The following is a 7,241-nucleotide window of genomic DNA, read 5'->3' on the forward strand; positions in this document are numbered from 1 at the left end:
GCGGCCGCAGTGGTGGTAGTGGTGGCCTGCTGGTGGACGGGTGGACCCAGTGTGTTGGTCACTCCCGGCTTCATGTCGTCGTTGTTGTCCGCCGGGAGCCTTCTCACTCAGGCAGGAATTGTGTCCAACGAAAGCAAAAGTCGGTCCGACTGACCAACCAGTTCGCAGGCCAGCCAGCGGATAGCCAACCAACGAATCAAGCGGCCTAGAGCCACTAGAGCAGGTTGCCTTTATATTCGTTGGATAAGAGTCGGTGCGCGTCGTGCGCGAACACAGACATACACAGCGACAGCCATTGCGAGAGACAGATAGACGAACGAACGGACGTAAGGGCTATCTTACTACTCCTACCATTTTGCTCCTTCTAACAGCATAACAACTGGCGTTCAACTTCATACCAGTATTCCACGTTGGCATCAAATGGTAAACGTGGGTAACGTTGGCGAGCGATCAACTGCATCATCTTTTCCATCTATGGCGTAAATTTTGTAAGAAAATTTACGTGATAGATGGAAAAGACGTTTTCTTGATCTCGCCTAAGAGTTGCAAAACTTAGTTCAACGACGAACACGAGGAAAATAATTAGATTAACGCTTAGTAGTACTGTGGCTGTGCGTCACAACCAGTAAAGACCTTAGACTAGCTCGAAGTGATAAGAAATGGGCTTCTGTTCAAAAGGGTTAAGCGCGTCCAATATTGCAAAAACGTGTGCACACTTTGTTTCTCATAAACTATAAGTTTCTGATTTTCCATATGCCGCGGACCTAAGCGTCACGAACAGGGACGTCAACTATGCCAGTTGTTAATTTACAACACGAAATGCCAGCCAAAGTAACTGTTAGTAGGTACCTATCTAATTTATTATTTATTCATTCTTAAGAGGCAAATGCTTTCGCTGTTTTGCTTGGTGACATTCAAAGGGCAGATTTTTCAACACGCTGCTGCATTTCCGGCTTGATAGATCTATTCTGACGTAACTTACTGTTCTGCTGTCCCCGGTTGTAGTAACGGTCGGACAAACTTTTTGCTTACCTTAATGCTAAGCGGTTACTGTTCAAATGAAAAATACGGTATTTTTGCGAGGATCAAGGACAGAATTCAGTTTTGTTTGTCACCATCTAAGATGGAGCAAATTTTCGACACAAAACCAATGATCCCATCATTAACATTTATCTGTTAACTACATTATTAGATAACTATAATGTGTTTCATTACTGATTTTCGTCAAGTTTTCCAGAACTAATAAACCTTTTCCTGGCAGCAAAAGTGAGATAAGCTGGTACACTCGAGTTTGATGTCCTGTACTACCGTTACGCATTGCTTCGGATAGTTGGTTCACAGCACGAAACGATGCTGCCATCTTGCACTACGTTGCGTACGCTTCACTAATGCTGGCTTTAACTAGTCAACGTGACTAGTTCATGGAAGTTATGCTGTTAACAAAACCAGCGATAGTTCAAGCCTGCAATTCGGGCTGGCTTACTTCGGATCGTCTTAGCGTTAATGTTGGGTGCAACTGTTCGATGCAAACAATGCGTGTTCTCTCAGTAAAGCTATTATGATCCCATAATGTAATGGGCACGTCAATGGTTACGTTTTTTACATTTATCACGATTCAATTCATTCCCGCCGAGAAACGGGCGGTGTTCCTCTAGAGAGAGCTGCTTGTTCAGGAGGCAGATGTTACATCTTATTTGATAACCATTTTTGAAGGTGGCATATTATCCCACTGCCGTAAATGGCACAAAGCCAAAATTAGTTATCGATTGAAAACAGAAAACCCGTTACAATGCCGTGAGGAAGTCGTTCGCCACCTTGAAAAGCGAGCGCTTTACCTATGGACACATAGATGATCGGCGTACACCATCGTCACCAGCTACAACAGTGAAATAAATAGGTACGCACCGATCTCATTGGTTTTGGCGGATGTGTATCGGGAATTGTCTGTGTTATTGCAACAACTGCTAGCTCTGTCGCCGCCTGCCCAATCCGCGAACTAGCAGATGTCTGCCGGCTCGCGTTCGCCCTTGCCTCGTATCTACTCTCGCTTTGTTTCCCTTGCTCTGGCTGACTTTCATGGCCGCCATCACCACCGACCGCTGCCCGCTCAGGCTAGCCGCCACTTGACGACACATACCTCTGGCCAAGCAACACGCATGCTACCACACTCATATATAATCACTGTTGTTTCAGCTTCGATACATGAATGGAAAAAATGTACAAAAATAGCCTGCTTGACGGACTGGCATCACTAAGCGTGTGTCGGTGCGCAAAGACAAACATTTTTTTTGCAGTGCTGGTTAGTGATGATTCATCGATACCTTATGTAGATGCTTGCAGCATGTAGCACACTGACAGCATAGTGCATATATATATATATATATTTATATAAAAATGAAGCCTGAAGTATGTGTTTTCCCGTGTTTCCTGCATTTAATTTCGCTTGCTATGTTTTTGCTCTAATTTCAAATTTCTATTCGTTATTTTTTCTTCCTTGATTCGTGTGTCAGTTTTTTTCCAGGTCAACTATAGTTTCCGACGGTATATGCTTTTTTCTCAAGATAACGTAAGTAAATAATAACAATTGGTCGTTTGCTGACGTATGTTACTCATACGCAGCGACGTAGATGCGTCTGCATATCGCACATGGCCATATGATACTGTAGGTATTAAAATTTTAGAATGAAACACGAGTGTGTCAGAGCAAGAACGAGACAAAGGGCGAGAAGGAATGTATAAAAGCGAACTTGTCAAACGCTTCGGTGGAATTTATGACTAGTTTCATAGCCGCTGCTGCTATTGCTGTCGTCGTCGTCGTCGTCAGTTGCTTCGATAGTCACTCGTGTGTTTGCGTCTTCCCTTCATGTCCTCTCGCACTCAGCGTCCAGCAGCAGCAGCAGCTTGCAACGTAACTTACCCCCCCAACCCCGGATGACATATCACGGCGGCACCCACGCCGACGACACTCGTCTCTGAGGGGAAACCGCAAATATACGGCGCAGCGACCGGCCTGCGCGAATCGGCACCCGATATGATACAGTTCTAGTAGCCGACGACCCAACAGTCGACCAGTGAAGCGAACGCCGCCGCAGATCAGACAGCCACACCAATCTCGTCACCGTCGTTATAGGTGTAAGGGGCCAACGGCAGGGCAAAAGTCTGCTTTGCTGATGGTGTTAGTTGTAATGACGGTGGTAGTCGTCGACACGAGAGAGAGTTCGAGAGGCCTGCAGCGCGGTCGTCTGTTGTGGATCATGTTGCTGCTGAGGATGACCACCGGCATAAGCACTGCGGCAACAACAGTGGCTATGGCGGCTCGCATCTTTGCCGCCACGGCGGCGGCGGCGGTCGTCAACGCAAATCACTCAACAGCGCTGCCGATAGTGGTGTTGGTGGCGAAGCGGGCGCGGTCGGTCCTTTTCACCGCTTAGTAGAGACTTTCAACTATTGGCTGTGCCGGTCGGTCGAATCGCGTTACTTGTTGCTAGCGCCGCTCCTATCGTTTAGCTCGTTACTCTCTCAACCTGTTTCACTTCGTACTTATTGCCCCCCTCCGTTCACTCCCCGCCCGTCTCCTCCACTTTCAGTCGCTGTCATTCGCTTTCAGTTGATCGCTCGCTGTTGGTGCTGATCACGGTGACATGTCGCTGCTCGCTGCAACGAGAACTGCCGCCACAAGCATCACTAATCAGTTGTTGTTACAGTTCTACGAATGCACTGGAAGACACTACATCGACATCTAACGCACAGATTCGTCATGCCGATACGTTGACACGCAGACAGCAGACACGTACTTGTGCGAACGTGCACATATATGTGTACATAGATACATAAGGCTACAGATTCGCTGTTGGCTGGGGCGCGCGCGCGGTGTCTGGCTTTACTCTCGCGGACGCCTGTCATGGCCAAGCGGACAAGTAAGAGCCTAGCAGCGGCTGTGGTCGACTGCAGCGGCATCGACAGTAGGAGAAGTGGCAACCGCTCGATCGGTGATCTCGGTTTGGTTTGACTGGTTATCTGGCCGTTTCTTACTATCCGTCCGCCGGTCGGGTCGGGTTGGGTTGGATGTCGTCGGTCCACCAGTTCGTAGCCTCTCGTGGACACGCAGTGGAATCGTAGAGACGGATGAACAGACCGATATACACGAGATAGATAGACAGACTCACATAGCCGCGAGCGCTACTAGCAACGCGACTATTAATACCAAGGCCTAAAGTTAGCTATACGCAGGCCGCAGAGTGGCGGTTGCGGAAAATAAACGGACCCATACGGCCATAGACATACGATAGAGATGGCCGCAGCAACATGCGGAGACAAGAAAGAGATTGACGTTCGCACCCCCCTTCCACCCCATCCGCCCTTTTCCCCCGTCTCCCGATAAGTGATTGTGATGGCGATGATGACTACAGTTGTGCTGTTCCACTGTGCGTTGACTTGCACACATATATATAGATATATATCCCCTGGAACAGATACGTACGTGGCGTGCTAGTGAAAAGCACAACACGTCACACTGCTTTTCTCATAAGCGGTAGTAGTGTGTAATATTTTATATTCTACAAATATTTTATACGTATGAGGCTCGATCGTGCAGCTGCGGTGACAATCAGGGACCACAGTAGTGCCATTTGTAGTAATAGCGCTGCAAACACGAGTAATGGTCGGGAGGCGACTGTGATAGAAGCGCTGATATGGCCACCATCCTGTCTGTGACATCACCCTAACCACATATAGGAATTGGCTCTCGCTGTGTTGGTCGGTCGGCCGGCCGCAGAAAGTGAGCGAACGCTCGAGCGGCCAAGCTGACCGTGCCAGGAAGCTTGTCTATCCACGAACATCCATCGCATATCCTGATGTTAGACGAACGGTAGCACGGGCTGCTCGCTGCCTGTCTGGCCGGCCGACTGGCTGATTGACTAAATGGCTATCCAAGCAGCAGGCCAGCCAGCCAGCCAGCCAGCCAGCCAGCCACCCAATCCCGCGCGCGCTGACAAGACTCGGCCGCTGCTACCGCACAGAAGTCAGAGACGAATGGACGGACGGGCAGGCGGGCGGGCGAGCGGGCGGGCGGTAGACAGACAGAGTTCAACCGCGCGTTCGTTTGTTCGTCCGTCGGTGGGTCACACCGATTGGCACCAACACCGCCACTGTGATCAGCGGTTGTTGTAATACGTCTACAACAAGTGGTAGTGTAACTCGCTGTGGTCCGTCATTGTCCCTATCAGGAACAGCGGCAGTGGCTACGTTACGGGCCTGCACAGTCGTGGCCCACACGAGCATGTACTATTGCCGCTCTTGTGGCTGGCGGTGTCGTCGCTACCGCGCAGGAAATGCGATAGGTCGCCGACTGACTAGAAGAGCTTTCTTTCTTTCTTTACTTGACACCAGCGAGCAAGCGGATGAACGGACGGGCGAACCAACAGGAGGCCAGCGAGCGCAGACAAGTAGAAGCGGCAGTCACAGAAACAACAACTAAATGGCCAGCCAGCCAGACGTATAGATAGACGGACGGACAGACGTGCGCGTTGGGCGACCGACCGACCGAACGAACGACGGACGGACGGACGTACCAGCCAACAACCGGTCGGTCAGTCGGGCAGCTAAGCAAGCGACGACGGACCGAATAAATGAGCCACCATCGAGTAAACACCACGACGTCGCAGCTCAGAATGGTGCGCGACAGCAGCAACGGGCAATGCCAGTGACGGGGCCCGCAACAGATAACTCAGTCGCCTGCCGGTCATCTGTTTGGTCTAGCTAGCTAGCTAGCTAGTTGGCTGGCTGGCTGGCTGGCTGGCTGGCCGCCGGATTGATAGCTGCTGCTCCTGCTACAGAATGAGCCAGGCTGGTGAAAGGCGGTGATTGTCGTATTGGCAACAGTGGTAGCGGCTGCGCACGCCTACAAACGGTGGGGGGGCCGGCCAGGCAGCCGGTCACTCACTCAGCCAACCAGTAGCTTTACCAACTACCTAGTTTGCTTCGTCCATGAGGCGACGAAAGACGGTGCCGCCAATAGCATTAGCTGCTATTACTACTACTACTCCTAGCATCAACGCGAGCCACAATCGCAAAACACCAGACAAGAGACGACGGCAACGACGATGTCGTCTCAGCCGCCGTCTCACACGTCGCTTGCCACACATCACGTAGTTCCAGAGGAGAACAACTATTACTAACTGAACTGTTACTACGCCGTTGTGCAAACCGAAGGGATAAATAAGAAAAGAAACAATCGACTAGTAAAGCGGCCAGTAAACACATGGAACAACAACGGGCGAACTGTCGATGTGTGTAGGTTCACAGCAATCCAATTTAACCTACCTATCGTAGCCACCTAAGTAAGGCTTATAAGTTTACACGGGCACATATCGTTAACCAAACGGTAACTGTATATATGTACATATATCTATATGTTCGCAATCGAACAAGATGCAGTCGAAAGGCTATGAACACATACAAATACAAGGATATACACACTTGGATGAACACGGCCAGTTTTGGAAACGGGAACATATACACAAACTCCCCATACGCTCTAACTTGATGCTGTATGTTGGGGTATTATTAAACATACCGACATGCACTAGAATAGTGGAATGCACTTCTTCACTGATCGTCATTTGTCGTGCAACTTCAAGATTATTATTATTATTATTAGGAATAGGTCTTGCCTTGAAGTTACATAAAACAGTTGTTGATATTTAGCTAACTTCACATGTAGAATGCATTTTTCCCTATCCACTCTTACATCTTAGAATGCGAATAGATTAAAACAATGATAACGGTTATGTGAACTTACTTGTTATGAGGACACTTTAATAACACGGCGATATCTGATGACGTCCGGTCACTTTGTGATAAAACTCATGCTGGCGGGAAAGTTCGTAGCGAGTTCGCTTTGGAAGCACGCACTCAGCTGGTCCTGAATACGAGAGACGAGCCTCTCCACGCAACAGCCAGGAGACAACTGACTGCCCGCCACCCGAAAGTGCGCCACTCAGGGAGGGCACCCGCTGTTCGCCCTCTCCACGCGTTCCTTCCTTCTCTCTTCCCTCTCTCTTTCCGCGCGCGCCGCGCCTCTGTCGGCTTTGCTCGCCTCGACGCGGGAAGGCAAAAGGCGGGCGGACAGGCAGGCAGGCAGACGGGTGCCACCGGGGCAGCCCAAAGAGCGTTTCGTTCGTTCGCTCGCTCGCTTTCGCAGCCAGCTCCTTGTCACTCGTGCTCCCGCTGTGCCGCCGCCG

The 7,241-nt window shown here is 50.0% G+C and overlaps 1 protein-coding gene across 1 annotated transcript in view; it reads right to left on the minus strand.

The window, feature by feature from the left end:
- Positions 1-6,950, minus strand: part of LOC111268906 (uncharacterized) — a 43,675-nt gene extending 36,725 nt beyond the window's left edge. The window contains exon 1 of the mRNA XM_022848123.2: positions 6,800-6,950. The gene's annotated coding sequence lies outside the window, so the exon portion shown is untranslated. The remainder of the gene's footprint in view (positions 1-6,799) is intronic.
- Positions 6,951-7,241: the final 291 nt, after the last annotated feature.

This window comes from Varroa jacobsoni, unplaced genomic scaffold (assembly GCF_002532875.2).
Source record: "Varroa jacobsoni isolate VJ856 unplaced genomic scaffold, vjacob_1.0 scaffold_1329, whole genome shotgun sequence".
NCBI classification, from domain to species: Eukaryota; Metazoa; Arthropoda; class Arachnida; order Mesostigmata; family Varroidae; genus Varroa; species Varroa jacobsoni.